The sequence below is a fragment of the Aulonocara stuartgranti genome, assembly GCF_965226115.1.
Source record: "Aulonocara stuartgranti genome assembly, chromosome: 18".
NCBI classification, from domain to species: domain Eukaryota; kingdom Metazoa; phylum Chordata; class Actinopteri; order Cichliformes; family Cichlidae; genus Aulonocara; species Aulonocara stuartgranti.
In genome coordinates this window covers 34,274,735-34,296,385 of record NC_138954.1, presented here as the reverse complement: position 1 = coordinate 34,296,385, position 21,651 = coordinate 34,274,735, and the positions used below count along the sequence as shown (strand labels likewise).

The 21,651-nt window shown below is 42.9% G+C and overlaps 2 protein-coding genes across 4 annotated transcripts in view; one reads left to right on the top strand and one right to left on the bottom strand.

Moving 5' to 3' along the window:
* Window positions 1–21,651, top strand: part of LOC309694714 (uncharacterized protein) — a gene marked incomplete at its 3' end in the record, with an annotated part of 515,021 nt that overhangs the window by 214,578 nt on the left and 278,792 nt on the right. The window lies entirely within an intron of this gene.
* The window catches only part of fam110b (family with sequence similarity 110 member B), a 72,228-nt gene that overhangs the window by 17,114 nt on the left and 33,463 nt on the right, over window positions 1–21,651 (bottom strand). For 2 of the 3 annotated variants that reach the window (XM_082514034.1, XM_082514035.1), the window contains one exon: window positions 10,391–10,506. The exons of the other annotated variant lie outside the window; for it this stretch is intronic. The gene's annotated coding sequence lies outside the window, so the exon portion shown is untranslated. The remainder of the gene's footprint in view (window positions 1–10,390; window positions 10,507–21,651) is intronic. 3 annotated transcript variants of the gene reach the window in all.

The following is a 21,651-nucleotide window of genomic DNA, read 5'->3' as shown; positions in this document are numbered from 1 at the left end:
GTGGTCGGGTCTGTCATACATCGTTTACAGTGATGCCGAAACCCAGGATTGGGGCACGAGACACCCAACCACATGTTCGCACTTTCAACTTACACACGCGGCTGCAGCGGCTGCGCATATTATATATTATATAAATATCAGGCAGGCAGGAGGCCAAGGGTTTAATTCAAAACTTTGCAGTTAGAGAAGGAGCACGGAGGACTCTCTTTACCGAATTTAAGATAACGTTTGTGTCATGGTCCGTGGTCCTGTGTCTGTGGAATGCGTGATGCTCGGGTAGCCACACCCCCGGGCTGGGCCATCACCAGCACACCTGCTCTCCATCCCGGTGGTTACACGGAGATCCACTTAATCCGGCGCTGACGGATGCTCCACGCCAGTTCGTAGTCATCCCCACAGTGGTAACCAGACTTCCACGAAAAGTGTGCATTCTCTTCTGCTTGGAACTTTGTTTAACCTGCCTACTTCTGTCCAGGTTTCTATTCGGCGTCTGCTACCTGCCTGTCCTCCGGCTCAACTGGATCTCGCGGTGCTCACCTGGCCCACTCGCCATTCCACGGACTTCCTGCCCCCACGGACTGCCACACTTCCCTCCCGAGCTCCCACGGTTCCGTTCTATCGTAAGCCCCTACTCTAACTCAGTCCTGATATGTTCTCCCCGCTTCCTGGCTCCCTAGTAATCATCTCCCCTTTCTATTGCACCCCCCCGCCGTCCCGATCCCGGCTTCCTCGTGTCATTGTTTCCCCGGATTTTTAGTTTCTGTTTTGCTCTCTACTTTCCCCGGGTCGCCTTTCGTTGTTTTATTAAAGTGTCTTTTTGTTAGCTCGGAGTCTGCGCCTGGATCCTTTCGTGCCCGCGCACCACGGCGCATGACAGTTTGTAGTCCACCCAAATGAGATAAATAGTGTGTTGATGCTCTTCAGACTTCCACTTCCAGAGTTCCACCTCAGGCCAGAATATGAGAGAAATATATCAGACCCCAGGAAGAGGATAACATACTTGTAACAGAAACACTGGCAGTATGGACAGAGATAGTAAAGAGATATGAACTGGAGGGAGAGTGCCATCTGCTGCTGTGGCCTTCACACACCAGGAGAGACTGACCAGACTTTTACAAGTGGACCGACAGAGGCATAACAGCAACAGGCAGCGTGGCTGATGGAAATACCTTTAAGTTATTGGAAAAAGTAAAAGAAACAAATAATTTAAAATAGAGAATAAAGACTTGTTCCAGAATCTGCAGACACTTCTATAGTCGTGTCCAAATTCATGGGCTGCATCCTCCTGAGGACCCGGCCTTCGCGGTCTACGTGGGCCGGGTCCTCAGAAGGTCGGGTTGGCCGGAAGTAAACGGCTGTGAAATTGGACGGTCTAGCCTTCTGATTAGCGTCACCGCTGTCTCAGCGTCTGCTCCTTGATATCTAAAATATAACAGGACACTGGTGTAAATTCTCGACCATCTCACACTTCTGTTTAATCAGTTTTCTGTTTGATGTTTATTCAGCTGTGTAAAAACCACCCGGGGGATTAATAAAGTTTTATTTTATCTAATCGAATCTAATAACTTTAATCTCAGCCAAACCGATTTACTCACGAACAAATAAAACACTGAAAAAAGCCAAACATTAACATTTTTAGATTATCTAAGTGAATTATATATTACGTTTAACCTGAGTAGCGAAAGACCGCGGTGATCTGAAAATGATGTGCCGGGAGTTTGCTGTTCTCGGCGGCTCCAGTGACCCTCGAGCTTCCAGCTATCTATCGAGCTGGTGGGTAGCAGACGTCTCCGAAAACGTCGGAGCACTTTTGAAAATATGTGATAAGATAAGATAACCTTTATTAGTCCCACACGTGGGAAATTTGTTATCTTGATAACAAATAATATAATATCTTGATAAACTGACAACCAACAGCTACATTCTCGCCTGAAAATGTTTATTTATAAAAGTTTATTTTGTGACCCAGAAAGAGTAATAAGAGTAATATTAAAAACTTAGTAGCGTCCGCCATTGTTGAAAACTGGAATTGGCTGAGCTGTGCTATGAATTCTAGGATAAGGTGGGCCACGAAGGACACACCCGACCCATCCTTCAAATTCGGAGAAAAGGAGGACACATTTGTCGGCTGTGTTCAGAGGAGTCTACGAATTTGGACAGCTTTCCGTCACATCGCTGTGATGTAATCAGCCTACAAATGCCTCAGGAGGATGCAGCCCATGAATTTGGACACGCCCTATGACACTCAGGTGAAACCACAGCTACCAGTTAACTGTAGTATGCTGATGAAGACGATGTGGAATCCTATCAAACAGGTGCCATCTACAGCAGTTTCTAAACTTAACAATTGGTACTTTTAAATACTCTAGGAACAACAAGTAGGCCTGCAGAGCGAGAGCGAAGTGCTCTAATGGGGTGATATGGTACTACAAGGTCATTAAGATAAGATGGGGCCTGATTATTTAAGACTTTGTATGTGAGGAGCAGGATTTTGAATTCAATCCTGGATTTAACAGGAAGCCAATGAAGGGAAGCCAAAACAGGAGAAATCTGCTCTCTCTTTCTAGTCCCTGTCAGGACTCTTGCTGCAGCATTTTGGATCAGCTGAAGGCTTTTCAGGGAGTTTTTAGGACTTCCTGATAATAATGAATTACAGTCGTCCAGCCTGGAAGTAATAAATGCATGAACTAGTTTTTCAGCGTCACTCTGAGACAGGATATTTCTAACTTTAGAGATGTTGCACAAATGGAAGAAAGCAGTCTTACATATTTGTTTAATATGTGCGTTGAAGGACATGTCCTGGTCAAAAATGACTCCAAGGTTCCTCACAGTGTTACTGGAGGCCAAGGTAATGCCATCCAGAGTAAGAATCTGCTTAGATACCATATTTCTAAGCTTTTCAGGGCCGAGTACAATAACCTCAGTTTGATCTGAATTAAGAAGCAGAAAGTTAGCGGCCATCCAGGTCTTTATGTCTTTAAGACATTCCTGCAGTTTAACTCATTGGTGTGTGTTATCTGGCTTCATGGACAGATAGAGCTGGGTGTCATCTGCATAGCAGTGTAAATGTATGCTATGTCTTCTGATGATGCTGCCTAAGGGAAGCACAGAGATGAGTCCACTGTCAGAGGCCATAAGAAGATCATTTGTAACCTTCACTAAAGCTGTTTCTGTGCTGTGATGAGCTCTGAAACCTGACTGAAACTCTTCAAATAAACCTCTGCAGATGATCTGTTAGCTGTTTGACAACTACTCTTTCAAGGATGTTTGATATAAAGGAAGGTTGGAGATTGGCCTATAATTAGCTAAGACTGCTGGGTCTAGAGATGCTTTTTGAGTAAAGGTTTAACTACAGCCAGCTTGAAGGCCTGTGGTACATAGCTGATTATTAGAGATAGGTTGATCATATTTAAGATCGAAGCATTACTTAATGGCAGGACTTCTTTGAGCAGTTTTGTAGGAATGGGGTCTAAAAGACACGTTGATGGTTTGGAGGAAGTAATTATTGTAGTTAATGTGGTTCTCTTATTTAAAACTGAAGTAAAAAAACAAAACAAACAAACCCCCTGATTTTCTTTTTTTTTTTCTTTCAATTTGAATTAAGCTGCAAGCACCAATCAGCAGGCCCTGGCACCTTTGCTCACCTCCGTAGTCATAGCCCTTTATTGTGAGGATGTAGCCCCAAATGTAGTCATGTAGTTCTAACAGTGATCAGTATGAATACATATTGTGCACAGTATCATTTAAGCAATGCTATCAAACCAGATTAGATCAATATTAAATGTGTTCTATATTTGAAAGGTAAGCAGCAGAGCTGCTCTCCATGCTATTCCAAATAGCCTTCTATAATCTCAACTTTGGTCAGACCCCCCCTAACCCTGACCCTTATAGAAGTGCTCTATAAGGGTGACACGGTACTATGAAGTCTTTAAGATTAGATGGGCCCGGTTATTAATGACCTTATCTATGAGGAGAGGGATTCTATGTCCTTTTCTTTTTCAAAGTCCTCCATTTGGAAACAAATGTCTCTTTGTCCAAATTATTAATTATTAATTAACTGTATAAAATTACAGTAAAGTAACAGTAAAATTTGTTTTGTTCCCAAATGATTCTGGAGATCATCACAATGAAAAGTTAGTCGACACGTTTGCATTGCCCTTTTTAAAATTATGCTTTTGTGACATGAATGTGCGTCAGGTGGTGGTCAGGGCTATCCAGACTGACAAGTGGGACATTGAATTCCACCTCTCTGGTGGGGAGGGAGCCTGAGATTGTCTAAATTGGGGTCTGTACAATAGCAAATGCAGAAAAACATGTTTTAAGAAAGCAAATAAGTTGGTGTTCAAAAGAATATGATCGTTTGCTTGCAGAACACCAGGAGAGACGAGTCCTCCGTCACAGATGGTGTGGTCAGTGAGGATGGTCACCTGCAGGTTCAAGGTCATTGCATCTCCAACCCACATCCACTGCCACTGTACCTAAGGGAAGTTCTTCTGCACATACATTTGGATCACCCAAATCCATGACAGTCGTTCAGGCAGTCATGCCTGGACTGGAAACAAACATCTCTAAAATATTACAACATACCAGCTTCTGTGACTGAATGCAAAACAAATGTGTTGTTTGACCTAGAGACTGCACTTGTGACTGAACAATAAATACATTTTATATTGATTATATCAGTAATGTACCTTCCAATACAAAGTTATGGAAAGTCTAACCTTCAGACTAATTTCAGAATAATTAAATCTTTCTTTCATTGTAAGGTTTAAATTGTCCATCAAATAAATGTAAAAAATTCTTTTTAAGGCAACGAGTTTGCAGATTTTTTAAGTTCAAAAAAGTTCAAACTAATTCGATTGAACAGTAAAATTACAACAGGATTTGAAACGGTGCAGCATATTGAACTGAAGGTTTTAAATTCTAAGGGCAATGGAGAAAGCATCATCGGATGGCTGTTCCTGCTCTTAATGTGTTATAGCCCGGTCCTCTCTGGCACAGCTGGCTGCCGGCAGAGCCCGCGGGCACGCCACTGCAACCCCCTCTGGCCTCTGCTCCGTAGCTGCGGGGTGACCTCTCGTTTGGGGCTCTACTCAGCTCTTCCCAGGATCGTGGCACGCCCCCCCCCTTTGGTGGTCCTCCTCGGGTCCTTGTACTCTGGGGCCTCTGGATATCTGGGGCCTGGATCTCCTCCATACCTGCTTCATGCCCTGGAGGACGGGGCTGTGGCCCCCCCACACTCCCTAGCAGATCATTACATGGAGAAACCTTTGGAATACAAGCATGCTGATCCACACAGGTATGCACACAGGTGTACACACGGGTATTCACAGACGTGGACTACACCTTTCTTGGCTGCTGCCTCAAAGCACACTGTGCGCTGTCTATCTTGCGTGCTGCACAATATCGTTTATTATTTAATATCTACTGATATCTACTGCTAGCTAGTTTATTGTGATGGTGCCGTTTTTTTTTTATTATGTTGCTCTTTGTTGTTTGCTTTCTCTTCTGTTTTTTTTCTCCATACAGGTGACCCAGGTGTTTTGTTTTTTTGTTTTTTCTTTCTTCCCCCCTTCTCACCGTCTCTTCTCCCCTCTGGTTTTCTTTCTCTCCCTCTCTTTCTTTCATTCTTTCTCCCTGTCCTATCCCCCAGTCATGTCTGTCCCGTTTGTAGCAACTGAAAATAAAATAAATTCATAATTAAAAAAAAAAAAAGTGTTATTGCTACTGTTTTTTATTTTATTTTTCATTATTTTCCCAGTTATTTGGTTATATTGTAGCGTTGTACGGATATTTAAAACAGGTCACGTGTCTTAGTGACAAGCTGAGCTTGCCATTATTAGATTTTGCCAGCAACAAAGATTTGGAGAGGAGATTGCTACGTTGTCAAGTGGGAAAGGTTCTGTGAGCAGACACAGCTCAATTTATAGATTAGATCCTTATCTTGACGATGAAGGCCTCTTAAGAGTTGGGGGACGACTGACAAAGGGCTCCTTATCAGAAGAAATAAAGCATCCCTTTGTTCTTGCAAAGGATCAACATGTAGCAAGTCTCATCCTAAAGCACATTCATCAACAGCTTGGTCATAGCGGTCGTAACCACACCTTATCCACACTAAGGAGAAAATACTGGATCACAAAGGCCAACTCAGCTGTAAGGAAGGTTATCGCAGAATGTAATTTTTGCAGGAAATATCATGGAAAAGCCTTGGAGCAAAAGATGGCAGATTTACCCAAGGAAAGAATTTTGCCAGATAACCCACCATTCACCAACGTCGGAGTTGATTACTTCGGACCTATTGAAGTGAAAAGAGGACGAGGTACAGCTAAACGCTATGGAGTCATTTTCACCTGTTTAGCCAGCCGAGCAGTGCACTTGGAAGTGGCTAGCTCTCTAAGCACAGATGCCTGCATTAATGCTTTGCGCCGTTTTGTGAGTCGAAGAGGTCAAGTTGCTCACATCCAATCGGACAATGGAACCAACTTTGTCGGAGCAGACAGAGAGTTAAGGGAGGCTCTTGAATTGCTGAAACATACCCAAATAGCGGATGCTTTGCGACACATTGGAATAAGATGGAGTTTTAATCTGCCTGGAGCGTCACATCATGGTGGAATTTGGGAACGGATAATTCGTATGATCAGAAAGATTCTGAGATCCGTTCTTCAGCAACAACAGTTGGACGACGATGGATTAAATACGGTTCTATGTGAAATTGAAGCAATTTTAAATGACAGACCCATCACAAAGCTTTCTGATGATCCAAAAGACCTAGAGCCACTTACACCAAATCACATCCTCCTGATGAAAGGAAAACCATCTTTACCACCCGGACTATTTGACCCTCAGGATATGTATCTGAAGAGAAGATGGAAACAGGCTCAGTACATCTCAGATCTTTTTTGGAAACGATGGATACGCGAATACCTGCCTTTGTTACAGGAGAGACAAAAATGGAACCAAAAGAAGAAGAATCTAAAACCTGGAGATATAGTCATTATAATGGATTCTTCTGCACCACGTGGTTCCTGGCCACTTGGAAGAGTTCTGGAAGCCATTCGTGACAAAAAGGACTTGTGCGATCTGCACGTTTAAAAACAAAGACTAATATTCTGGAAAGACCTGTAACTAAACTTTGCTTGTTACATGAGACTGTAATCTAAAAGTGTGTTACTTATTTATGTGAATGTATAGGTCTAAAGTAGACTGTATTAGTGGCTCCTTATTTTCTTTGTGATTAGAATTGCCATGTCTGATAGCCATTTCAATTAGGGGCCGGGGTGTAGGAGCCATTCTTGGGTTAATACCTTATGTGGTCACTAGAGGTCACCTTTTTCTGTTTTGATTATGTAATGTAAAGGTATTTAAGGTAGACGCACGTAATCGGCGTCAGGTGTGTCATTAAGAAGGCAAACAGTTTGTGACCGTTGCGCTGTTATGCTAAGTTGATACGGAATAAAGACCAAAAAGGACAAGATACATACTGCTGGATTTATTGGACTGTGAACTTAATTCATGCATACCAGTGACATCGCGTCACCCCCGTTAACGACCACCTCAGTGGCTTCAAGCGTAGGCTTAGCCTCTACAATCTGTATAAATAAAGGTGAAATAAAAATTTTAAAAAAAACCCTCTGCAACAAAAACATAACAACATGGTCAAATACTAAAGCTGTGCTAAAATGATAACAGTCCCCGCTTTAAACATTTCTCAGAGAACCAGTCATATAACAGATAAAAATGTGTTGGTTATTTTGTTGTTTTAGAGCCCGATGGGGAGTTTACAGGGGGACAGGACTGATGGTAAATGGAAATGAACTGGTTCTTATATAGTGCTTTTCTACTCTTCCTGAGCACTCACAAGTTTTATACAACATGCCTCATGATGATGGATGCATCAGAACTTGGGGATAGTATTTTGCAAAAATATATTTGGGCATGCAAACTGGAGCAGCCAGACTGAAAAAACAGCCTTCTGATTAGTACATGAGCTGCTCTACCTCTTGAGCTACAGCCACTCAATCAGGAAGTCAACTGGAATTCACTTTGGAAGATTTATTGGCTTTTTAGTAATCTAAAACTGTATGGGCACAGCCTGGGTCTTCTTTATTTATTTGTTCTTGTCTCCTACATTTAGGCAAAAGTAAAACAGACGCCTGTAGCACTTTGACCATGTTGGGATCTCAGTGTTAGCATGGTTCACACCAGCAGGTTGGGAAATGAAGGGTCTTCTCACTGAGTCGGCATCAAGAAACCGTGTGTGATGACTCAACTCCACCTCCTCTCTTTTTTCTCATTTCTCTCTCTCTCTGTTACTTCTAGGCATAGAGCCAAGGAACACAAGCAAACACACACATGCTCACATAGCCTCTAGCTCTTTCTATTTCCTGAGTTAGCAGCATGGTGAGCAGAGGCAGTACACTCCACATTCCCACCAGTATTCATCATACTTCAGCGTCTCTTTCAGAAATTAGCTTTTGGTTCACAATAACCTGGATGAGCAGAAATATTGATTTACATGACCTCCAAGCTGTATTTTTACCAACAGACAGGTAGTGAGGAATAAAGCAAGCTGACACCCATCAGCTATCTCACGTCAACATTCAGATGCAACATTTTCTTTTTATATGATTGTTTCTGAACCTCTGCGCTCTCTCTACACTATACACTGAGAGGGTACCAACCAAGAAAGAAGGCCCTGCTCTAAGATTGACACCTTCAAGTTTGACTGACATTTTCAGCTGCCCACATGAGCAAGCCAAAAGCCTTCAATCCTAAGAACACTGTTCCAGATGTCAAGCATGGTGGTGGCAGCATGATGCTCTGGGGCTGTTTTGCTGACAGTGGTACATCACACAAAGTACACTGAATAATGGAGGACAGCCTCCAAAATCTTCAACTCATCTTCAAACTCAACAGCTAGACATGTGACACTTGGAATATCAGGCACCTCTGGCAGCTTGGAACACATTGAGGTAGTTACACAGCTGATCAGAGAACCCCAGAGAACACAGGTGATCTAGTCGTGCTGTGGTTGGATCTGGCTAATGCCTACGGATCGATACCGCACAAACTGATTGAACTTGCACTTCACCACAACCCTGTTCCCAAGAAGATTAAAGACCTAATCCTGGATTACTATAACAATTTCAGGATGCGAGTCAGAAAAATCAGAATGGCATTGCCTAGAGAAGGAAAAATAACAGGTTGTACCATCTCTATAGCTGCGTCAGCTGAGGTTGTGTGCAGAAGACCCCTGTCCAAGTCTCAAGTATGGCAGCCCCACCTAAGAGCCTACATGGATGTGAAAGAGTGAGCAGCAAGGAGCATGGTCAAGGTGGGTACACTCCAGTTTAGGATTACCAAACTGAATGCAGGCAGACACACGGTTGGGCATTAAAGGAATCGCCAAGGAGAAGCCCATTCAAGCCACACAGACAAGGTGGCTTTAGATTAAGGGGGCTGATCAGTGGACTGCTCCTGGGACATAAGTCGAGGCCTGATCAACCCCAACCGGGTCACTTGCGTGAGTCAGCTAAGACCCAAAACGCCCCATGACCCCAGGCAACGGGACTGTTCATAAATGGTAAATGTACTAGTGCTTATATAGTGCTCTCTACTCTGAGCACTCAAAGTGCTTTACACAACAACACAATATCAATGATGATGCACACCAGCGCATCCTAGGAGATGTTTCTTGCATATGTACATATCCTTGTTTCTTTATGATCACTTCCACCTAGATGAGATTCCCAGTTCCAGACTCACTGAAGCTTCCCCGCAGCATATTACTCCAAACACCATGTTTCACTCACAGTGTGCACTGTGTCTCTGCAAAAGTGGAGGCAGTCCATTCTTGTCCCGGGTTTTGGTGCTTTCCTTCTTTGAGACTACGATGGCCGACTTGACAAACTCATCCATTAGAGTCTTTCTACAGTTACTCTGTAGAAATTTGGAGCTAACCCTCAGTTTGAACTTGATTTTGCAAGCTTTGTGCCTTGGCTCAATAAAATAAAGATAATTTGTGCTTTCTGAAAAAAATAACTAGTATGTTTAAAAATGCACTTTTCATTTTATTTTTATAGGAGGGAAAATAATTTTACCCTCATCTGCACGCGGCCATTTGGTTATAACATCAGTGATACTACAGCCTGGGGAGCTGCTATTCAAATTCCAAAATAGCATTTTATATGATATGATGATATTGCAACTTAATGAATTACAATTTCTACACTAATACAACACAGACCAGGAATTCTGCTCTCTTGGGTTTTGTTTATTCATAAAATAATTTTGGTAAGCTGTTGGATCTTCAAGCTGCATGTCTCAGGTTTTTTTTTAAACTAATAATATCTTTAAAAAAAATGTCATTACATAAACTGAGTTTTTTTACTTGTTTAGAGCAGTCGGCCTCCCTGGACGCTTTAAGCTTTCGCTATTGGCTGTCAGAGCTGGACTCCTCCTCCTTCTCTGCCAGTTGCTCCAGATTATCAGTCGGTGTCACAGTGCCTAAAGAAAAGAAAACACATTAGAAAATAAAAGATTTGATCATGATGAGTGACATTACTGACATCGAAATAGAGCATCTTACATCACTGGTGCTGCTTTTACTCCAAACATAAGCAGCGAGCAATATAAGCAAATCGAGAAGCTCGCTATATTCCAAGATCTAGAAATGAAGCCATTTAAGCACATGTTGCAAAACAATCCAGAGAGATAAATATCAGAGAAAAGGATTCCTTGATGCATGTTAGTATCACAGAAAGTCATTATTATTATTATTATTACTATTATAGCAGTGTCATTATTATAAAACATTATAAAAACAGACAGTAAGAGTGGGAGGCCAGTGCTTAATGGAACCAGTCCTGTTGTTTGTCCCAGGATTTGGACTACTGATATGTTACACATATCCATCCATCCATCGCAGCCAGGTCAGCCAAATGTCCCAGAAACAGAAAACTGTGATCTAAAAGGAGTTTGACCACCACAGCTAGAACAAGCTGCCTCCATTTGAACCAGATGCAGGTACGGCCTTTTCTCCTTGACCTTTCAGTGCTACTGATGCTTCAGCTGATTGATGTGATGATAACTGAACTGTACGCATAATGCGTGCTGCTGGAATGACTTTCAGTAGTTGAATAAATTAACAAAAGCTTATTTATCTTTGCTTCTAATCAGGATGAAATATGAGAATTTAAGGCCCTTTTGAAGTGGTTTTCTTTCTTCAAACATTTCAGACATTTGCTATCAACCTCTCTCCTCAGCTCTCACACACTGTAGTTCAGCGGTCCCTAACCATTTTTTGGGCCACGGACCGGTTTAATGTCAGACAATATTTTCACGGACCGGCCTTTAAGGTGTCGCAGATAAATACAACAAAGTAAAATGATACGACCAAGACAAAAACTGTGGTATTTTGTAAATGAAGTAATTAAAGCGAATTCACTGTGCAACTGTGTAACTTTATTAGCAGCGTACTCCTGAAATGCGGCAACAACACTGAGAGTAACATCCTCCTCTCTGCCTATAGTCTATGGCTGTATCCCAATTCAGGGTCTGCAGCCTTAAAGGCCGCATTTTAAGGCCGATTACGTCACAGCGACGCGACGAAGGCTGTCCCAATTCAAAGGCTGCTCGAAATGCAGCCTCAAATGCGTCCTTCATTTCCCTGAATTTTAAGGATGGGTCGGTCTATCCTTCGTGGCCCAACATATCCCAGAATGCATAGCGCAGCGGTGGGTGTGGATAATTTTGCCAAAAAAAACGGCGGAAACGGGGCAGCCAAAGAGTAAACTTTTAAAAGTAAGTACTGAATATTATGTCACTTATTTATGTGCGAATGTTTAATAAAGAAGAACATTAAAGCATTACTGTTGGCCACATGTCGGCAAAGTTATGTGACATTAGCGATGTTAGTACTGACTTGGTTTTAAAGCCTTTACTTTTAAATATACCCCGTTCAATAGTCGACCTTAATCTTACAGAGATTGTGATGATTTTGTGGATAATTAAAGTCAGTCATATATCCACAAACACAACAAGCTGAAAGTCAGTGATGCTGCTTGGTTTGCAGTCCTGAATATCACGGCACAAGCAGGATTCACTGCACTGTTAATGTTAGCTATGTTATATTGCTGCCTCTGTTCGGTGGTGTCGAGCCAAACGGACTTTAAAGTGTGTTTGAACGAGCTGACGGTTTTTATAGGCCGATGATTTTTTGTAACGGTATAAACAATGAGAGGTGGTGGATTGGCCAGATGCTGGCAGATGTGTAAAAATAACTCAGTTGTTTGGTGGTGGCTATGGCGGAGCTTCCACAGAGGCAGCAGGTGGATGAGGGAAAGGGGAGGCAGGAGGAGAGACCCGAGGCGGCCACCGGTCCGAGTGTCAGGTGAACTGAACTTCAGGTAAGAAGTTATGACCTGCAGTCTATCTGGGTCAGATATAAACCAAGTTTAGGTGGAGTTTGTTTTCGTTGTGCTGACTTTTTACAGTCAGTTACAATAACTCGTACTGCGTGCTAGCTAGCATGACGGAGTTTCTATACAGCTGGGTGGTGCTATGATGTTACTGATAGTGAACTTTATTTAATTCATAAGGTTAGTTAGTAGAGTTGCCAAATGTTCTGTAAAAAGACGTTATCGTCTCGTATTCAGAGAAAATATTACGCGTTTGGTGTTGAGCTGAAAAAGAACAGTTTGTCCCGAACTTCAGCTAGAATGAAAAAGACACAAAGCTGGAGTTACTCTGTGTTTATGCTGCACAGCTGCCTCTTCTTCTCTCATTCTCTCCCCTCCCTCTCCTGTTGCTACTTCAATCATGAAAGTGATCAATGATCAGCTGATCGGCTTTTCTCTCTTCTTTGTTTATCGCCCACTTTGCTCCAGAAACAGGAAACCAGTGGATGTCGCGCTAAACAACAGCAGCACGTTTAAGCTTGATCAGCTGTTGTTAGAATTTATTTAATATTAATTTCTAGTATCAGCTGATGTTTGCTGGAGCCACAGCTGTAAAGCTGCTGGTCATGATGTCGGTTTGGATATGTGGTGAGAGGGAAACATGAAGATGAAACCAGGAGATGTCCTTACTGAACCATCAGAGCTGAACAGGTGATGGAGAAACAGGTTTACCTTTTAGGTGACATGGATGAGTTGAAGTTATGAACTGTTTCTGAGAGACAAATAACACCAGGATCCTTTTCTAAGCAGCTGACAGCTGGTAACTGTGCAGGGGCGGGTCTAGCAAAGTTTTGCCAGGGGGCCAGGTAGGGCATTAACAGGAAAAGGGGGGCACAAAGAAACACTTTGTTATTCTCATTTAAAATGTCTCGCTTTTATTAATTAATGATCTGAAGCTTACAACCAAAGTTTTTATCTGAGGTAAAATGTATAGAAACCAACAAGACTGTACATCACTGTCACAACAGCGTTTGTTTTCATTCAAAGGCTTTATGGCTTTAATACCTGGGGGGCCGGTCTCTCGTCAAAATGCCCGGGCCGATTTTTTGTCCCAGTCCAGCCCTGGACACGACACGCAGTGAGTTAATCCGAGAAGATGCATTAAAAAAAATTAATGGCCGGGCCAGCGGTGCACATCGCAAATCAGCTCGCATAGACACATTAGTTGTGCCGCTTCTTAATGACGGTATCTTAGCAACCCCAACTACCAGATTCATCTTATAATTGGCTAAAAATCACTTCACCTACCGGTGAGAGGGACGTTGCTAGCTGGCAGTTTTTTTTCAGGCAATGTTGAAATTTCTTCATTCCGACACTTCAAATGCTTCAGGAGCTGTCCGCTCAGCGCAGCATCAGCACCGCAGAAATACACTGATACATCCGTAGACTCGAGACAGAATTCACAATGGGTTTTCGGGGCTTTCAGGTGTTTGGACCAATGTTTTCTTTTCTAATCAAATCAAAAAGCTTTAATGAGCAGCTGGATTTGTCTCGCATTAACTGGTTGGACACAGAGGACATCGAAATGCAGCTGATTGAACTGAAAAGCTCGACTCTGTGGGGGTCAAAGTTTGTAGAACTACGGACGCAGCTGGAATCCACAGCTGTGCGTGTTCATGGAGCTGCATGTTCACCTGCTGGACATCACTACCTGACAGGTTTACTGTCTTCAGAACATTGCAGAGGCTTTATTGACAGTGTTTGGCTCTACATGTCTGTGTGAGCAGATTTTCTCTCACATGAGTCCTCAGGTAGCCTCTGAATGCTGGACACTCGGAGACCTGTGTCTCTGAGTGGGAGACCAGAGGTCACATTAACATGTGTGTCTCTGTATTAACAAACATGCCATATTGGCCCAGTTTATTTTTCATATCATTGTTGTGAGGAGACCGTAAATAGCATTTGCATTTTCTGTTGTACAGTTCATTTGCTGTTATGAATAAAAAGTCTTTTTTTGTTTCAAAATAGCTGATAACTATTCGCTGATAGCTGCCAACATCTGTGCACAAATATAATTCTATAAAGTTTTTCTATATAGTGTGTAACTGTTAATTTAGAGTATTATTAAATTTATTGCTAATGCAGTCATATGGCACACTGACCTCTGAGGAAATTTTAGATGCACTCATCACCAGAAAGGTTGCCGACCCCTTTCTGTTCCCTGTTTGTGAAGGACTGCTAGAAAAGTTTAACATAACTGTCTGTGCTGAATCAGTCTTATTAGGTAATGTTCAAATCATTTTATCATCCCAGTGTTTTCAGTGTGGGAGAAAGTACTCAGGGCCTTCAAGTTACACACTATGAAAGGCAGCAACAAGGTTAATGTTCACATAATGTGATCATCCCAGTGTTTCCAGTGTGGGAGAAAGTACTCAGGGCCTTCAAGCTACACACTATGAAAGGCAGCAACAAGTTTAATGTTCAGAAACCTAAAGGCTGTATCAGCAGCAGAATGGAGCTAAAATAAATGTTGGTTCCAGTTCTATGAAGCTTTGAGTATTTTGGATCAGTAGCTGCTGTGTTTGTTGCATCATATTGCTGTAACTGTTTATATGCTTTATATATTCTGAGCTAAGTTGATCTATAGTGTTACATCATATTCTATAAGGATGTTATGTGTTTGTAGACTTTCTGCCCAGTTTGACCCATTTAGCAGACGTCAGCCTGTTTAAGGCTCTGATATCTATTCTGTGTGACTTACAGCAGTTATGACATGGTCTGATTTTCTCACCCAATAAAGGAATATTTCATATATCAGTCTACGCTTCATTCTATTAGAAACAGTTTTCACAGCTCGTACATTTTCATTTCACACATATATGTAAGCATTGAGCCAAATTTAGTAATGCCAACAAATTAAACGAAGAATATTATATATAATACATCTATATACACTGTCAAAGATACTTGAGTGTCTTTGAGTGAAGATTTAAGGTGATAGGAAATATAAATAAAGCCCAACAATCATGTTTACAGTCCCGTGGTCTCAGCCTCAGATACTCAACTAATCAAAGTGATGTCATAAAAAAATGAACAAAAAAAAATGTTTTTCTCCATTTCTGTCACACAAAGCTGTATGAAACGTTTCTCGCGGTTAGATCCATGGTTGCTAGGCAACCTGAGCAGCGCGACGAAGGCTAGACCGTCCCATTTAAAAGCCTCTCACTTCTGCACTTCTCGTACTTCCTAGTACGCACCGTACAAAAAATAAAAATAGTTGTTTTTCTGTTTCAATCACTCATCTTAGCAGTAGGATTTACATGAAAGGAGAAACAAATTAAGTTTGCGTGAAAATGTAAATTTTTGTCACTCTCTGGTCAACTGACTCAGTGACTCAAATGACTCCAAGAACCCGATTCACTTTGGTGAGTGACTCATCCAAACTCGATTCAGTAAAAATAATCGAATTTACCATCACTGAAGTAAACAAACAATCGCTCTACGCTCTTCAAACATCAAAATATATCATTTGATTTTTTTTATGACAGCAATGGTGAGTGTTCCACCCTCTGCTCTTTTTAACTTAACGTAATCTTTCCGTTTTCGTATTTTGGACATGATTTTTGAGTCCACCTTCGCAGTAGCAATTGACTGCAAAATAAAGCTACCAGAAATGTGCAACCCTACATCCGGTCTTAAAACAGGAAGTTAGCATTTTCTCGTGCACGGGGTCTATTAATGCTCTCTGGTTGCTATGGTAGTGCGTAAATATTTCTTTCAGAATAAGACACACAACTACAACATGGGAAAAAACCCAGGGAAACCGTTTTACTCACCGTCTATACCTAAAAACACAAGCCGACATGTATTTTTACATTTCTGTTTTCTTGCATTTTACTGTGACTGTATGTTGAACTCTGAGGCCAAACTATGGGTGACCTGAAGCTGTAGTTCAAGGCTTTCTGTGTGGACACAGACAGCGCAGTAGAGATGATCCTTCTGCTCTGCAGATGGCGTTAAAGCTCCACACTGCAACAAATACCCACAAAATATGCACAGTAGGTGCCCACCATCCACAGTCTGAGTGAGACCAGATTCATCACGCTTTTCCATTTGAGTCTGTCTCTGCTGGCCATTTTGTATCAGCAATTTTAAATGTTTTCTCCTGGATTAAGACATATTTGTCTCTCCAGTCCACATGGACACTCTCAGGCTCCTCTCAGTGGAAAAGCACAACCTGGTAGACACATGCAGAGTTTTACAGTGACAAAGTTGACAGGAATATTAAAATTAATTCAAAGTGGAGACATAGCTGTGAAGCAGAGACTTGTAGAGAAGCCACTGGCTGAATGTTGGATATCAGTTCAGGTCAACACTGACGCCTGACTGACAACACACTGAAAAAATGTCGCTTCTTCACATCATCACATCTCTGTGAGGCTCTTCAGTGTGAAGAAAAACTGCAAAGCTGCAAAGGAGTACTGCAGCTTTTCCTCAGCCCGACTCAGCTTCGACTGGAACGCATCACTGCCTCCATGCAAGTACGTGAAAGGAGTTCGTGCAGTGCGTCATACTAATGGCTGTGATAGTCTACCCACAGCTCACAATGAGGTCATACTAGGACAAACAGTCCTTACAGTATGACTTCATATTTGTATTGTTAATTACAACTAGGGCTGCCATGATTACGTCAACTATCAAAATCGTCGACGACTAATTTAATAGTCGACACGTCATTTGAAGCTTTGTAAGATCCCAAAAGATGCAGGAATAAGTAGCAGGATTTAAGAGAGTAATAACGGACTGAAACAGAAGATGGCAGCACTGCATGTACAAGGATGCAGGGGCAGGGATAGCTCAGTAGGTAAAGTGGTCGCCCCATGATCGGAAGGTCGGCGGTTCGAATCCACTTAACGGCTACCCTGAGGTACCCCTGAGCAAGGTACCGTCCCTACACACTGCTCCCCGGGCGCCTGCTTAGTGGGCTGCCCACTGCTTCACTGAGTGAATGGGTCAAATGCAGAGAAAAACAAGTAATTTCCCCATGGGGATCAATAAAGTATCCATTATTATTATTATTATTATGCCAGCTGCCGTTAAACTCCGAAGAAGAAGAAGCTGTGTCCGGTATCGTGCCAAACTAGGGCTGTATCCCAATTCAGGGTCTGCAGCCTTAAAGTACGCAGCCTCAACGATCCTCAAGGGCCGCGTACTCGAAGACCGCTAAGGCCGGAAGTGCGAGGCTCGTAAAATGGGACGGTCTAGCCTCCGTTGCGCTGCCCAAGTTGCCTAGCAACCATGATACTAACAGCTGGAAACGTGTCATACAGCTGTGTTTGACAGAAATGAAGGAGACAATCTTTTGTTCATTTGTTTGTTTCTTTCTACATGAGCTTTGATCATTCTCTGTGAGATTAAGCTCAGCTATTGAACGGCGTATATTTTAAAGTAAAGGCTGTAAGTTAGTACAAACGTCACTAATGTCACATAACTTTGCCGACATGTTGCCAACAGTAATGTTTTAATGTCCTTCATTATTAAACATTTGCACATAAATAAGTGACATAATATTCAGTACTTACTTAAAGTTTACTCTTCGGGCGCCCCTCATCCGCCGTTTTTTTTTTCGGCAAAATTATCCACACCCACCGCCACGCTATGCATTCTGGGATATGTTGGGCCACGAAGTCTACACCGCCACAGCCTTAAAATTCAGGGAAATGAAGGACGCATTTGAGGGCCGCATTTCGAGCAGCCTTTGAATTGGGACAGCCTTCGTCGCGTCGCTGTGATGTAATCGGCCTTAAAATGCGGCCTTTAAGGCTGCAGACCCTGAATTGGGATACAGCCTAGGTATCCCCGACAGAATTTGCTTCCCCTGCGTTGGGACCTTGGCACAACATCGGATGGGATTATTTAAATAAACCAATGACATTTTGACTGATCATTATTTACTAAAGGACAAGATCAGAGAGGCTAAGGACAATTACAGGAGGAAGCTGGAGTGGAAACTCCAGCAGAACAGCATGAGAGAGGTGTGGAGGGGCATGAAGACCATCACTGGATTCAGGCCAACCAACAGCAGGGGAGCTGAGGGAGGTGAGAATAGAGCCGACGAGTTGAATCTGTTTTTCAATAGATTCGACACCACAGTGTCTGCTCCCACCCCCACAACCTCACCTGCAGTCAGCCTGGAATCCAGAGCCACACCACTGTGCCAGCCTCTCTCTTCACATGTTGCCTCCTGTGAGATTCCTGACACCCCTCCCCCACCCATCACCTTCACTCAATACCAGGTTGAGATGCAAATGAGGAGACTTCACTCAGGCAAGTCTGCTGGACCAGACGGAGTGAGTCCCCTTGTCCTCAAGACCTGTGCCCCCCAGCTGTGTGGAGTCTTTCATAAACTGTTTATGCTGAGTCTGAGTCTGCAGAGGGTCCCGGTGATGTGGAAGACATCATGCCTCGTCCCTGTACCAAAGACGCCACGTCCCAGTGGCCCCCAGGATTACAGGCCCGTGGCACTGACCTCCCACATCATGAAGACCCTGGAAAGGCTCATCCTGGACCAGCTGCGACCCATAGTAAGACCACATCTGGATCCCCTTCAGTTCGCTTATCAGCCTCGTCTCGGAACAGAGGACGCCATCATCTACCTGCTCAATCGTGTCTACACCCATCTGGACCAGCCGGCGAGCACTGTGAGGGTCATGTTTTTTGACTTTTCCAGTGCTTTCAACACCATCAGGCCGACCCTCCTGGGTGATAAGTTAGCAGCGATGCAGGTGGATGCTTCTCTGGTGTCCTGGATTGTTGATTACCTGACAGGAAGACCACAATATGTACGTCTCCCACAGTGTGTGTCTGACAAGGTGATTAGCAACACAGGGGCACCACAGGGGACTGTCCTCTCCCCCTTCCTCTTCACCCTCTACACCACAGACTTCAGCCACTGCACAGAGACCTGCCATCTTCAGAAGTTTTCTGATGACTCTGCGGTGGTTGGATGCATCAGCAGGGATGATGAGACAGAGTACCGGGCTGTGGTCGACTCCTTTGTCACGTGGTGTGAGCAGAATCATCTGCAGCTCAACGTGGCAAAGACCAAGGAACTGATCGTGGACTTCAGGAAGACCAGGAAACACTTGACCCCTGTTTCAATCCAGGGGGTCAGTGTTGACATTGTGGAGGACTATAAATACCTTGGAGTACACATTGACAATAAACTGGACTGGGCTAAAAACACCACAGCACTTTACAGGAAGGGCCAGAGTCGTCTCTATTTTTTGAGGCGACTGAGGTCCTTCAACATCTGCCAGAAAATGCTGAGGATTTTCTATGAGTCTGTGGTGGCCAGTGCGATCCTCTATGCTGTTGCATGCTGGGGGAGCAGGCTGAGGGTCGCAGATGCCAACAGACTTAATAAACTGATCCGTAAGGCCAGCAATGTTGTGGGGATGGAGCTGGACTCCCTCAAGGTGGTGTCGGAGAGGCGGATGCTGTCCAAGATAAAGACAATGTTGGATAACACCTCCCACCCACTCCATGACATGTTGGTCAGTCACAGGAGCTCGTTCAGTGAGAGACTGAGATTACCGAAAAGCACCACTGAACGACACAGGAAATCATTCCTGCCTGTGGCTCCCTGTACAACGCATCCACTTAACACACTGTTTGCTGCTACAACTACACATGTTTCTTTTCCAAATATTTATTTATAAGTGACTTATGTATGTATGTATGTATATATTGTACTATTCTTAGTTAGCGTATTGTCTGTCTTGTCTTAATGTTGGTTTAAAATGGAGCACTGTAACAAAAAATAATTTCCCCCAGGGATCAATAAAGTATTCTGATTCTGATTCTGATTTGTATCCTTCTGTAACTGTTCAGAACTGTACTGAGCTAAAACCTCCAAAATTTCAGGAGCAAGAAGTCTTTGGACAGGGGGAACAAATTGTGGCAGGATCAGCCTGATATTATTTGTATCCCACTGTAACGTTACTGTATAAACAGCTACCATCTCCAAAATTTATGGAGTAGTTAGTCATTATATGAAGTGTTTATGAACTAATCATTCAAATCACGAATGTGGGATAGTGTTTGTCCATGATTTTGAAAGGCCAGTGCATGACCCCGATGCAGGGGAAACAAATTCTGTCAGGGATTCCGGCAGCTAGTTAGTTTTAATGTTACTCTTATTATTCTTTCTGGGTCAAAAAATAAACGTTTAACATATTTTCAGGCGAGAATGTAGCTGTGTAAACTTCAAATAAATATCTGCTCAGTTTATCAAGACACCGCATATTTTCAAAAGCGCTCCGATGTTTTCGGAGACGTCTGTTACCCACCAGCTCGATAGCTAGCCGGGGTTCAAGGCTCATTAGAGTGTGAGATGCTCGAGAATATACTCCGGTGTCCTGTTATATTTTAGACAGCAAGGAGCAGACGGCTGAGTTTATTAAACTTCACTCAAACAATCTGCAAATTTCTTTAAAATTTAATAAACTATCATCTTGTCTTTATTTTTAGTTAGCACATACCTTAAACACTTCAAGCTGTAAGATAATGATAGTTATATACGAGCAGATGCTGCTGGTGCAATAAGCTGTACGTTTTATGTCCAGTGGATGATGATCTGATTAGTCGACTAATCGCAAAAATAATCGGTGACTAGTCGACTATCAAAACAATCATTTGTGGCAGCCCTAATTACAACAAATTAAACATGGCTAAAGGAGGTGACACACAGGTATTGTGTTTGTGTAAAAACGTTACAGTTTACACTTACTGTAAGTATTGACTTCCAGCTGTCATCTTAGTTTAGTTCTTCCTGGTCCCAGCCTACCTCATTTACTAGCTGACATCATCTGGGCCTGTGCTGATTGGTTCTACATCAGTGACTCACAGTGGTGAGTGTGTGAGTGGTATGTGGCGTACATGCACCAGCTCAGAGGTCCAGATGGTCACTCAGTGGGAGCTGGAGTCCCACCAAATAACCTGCTAGCTATACTAAAACTACACAGCAGTAGTGCTTCTGTACATTCAGAAGGAGAAAAAACAACAGAACACCTACACCGTTAAAGTCAGCAACACTCAAAAACGTTTGTCAAAAACATTGTTAACTCTGCAGTGGACTGCAGTAGCAGGTTTTCTGGCAGGTTGTTTGTGCAGCATATTGATATATAAGCATGCTGCATTGCATGCAATGCATGAGGGGCGGTTTGGGGTTTAGGTTCTTACTCAAAGACAT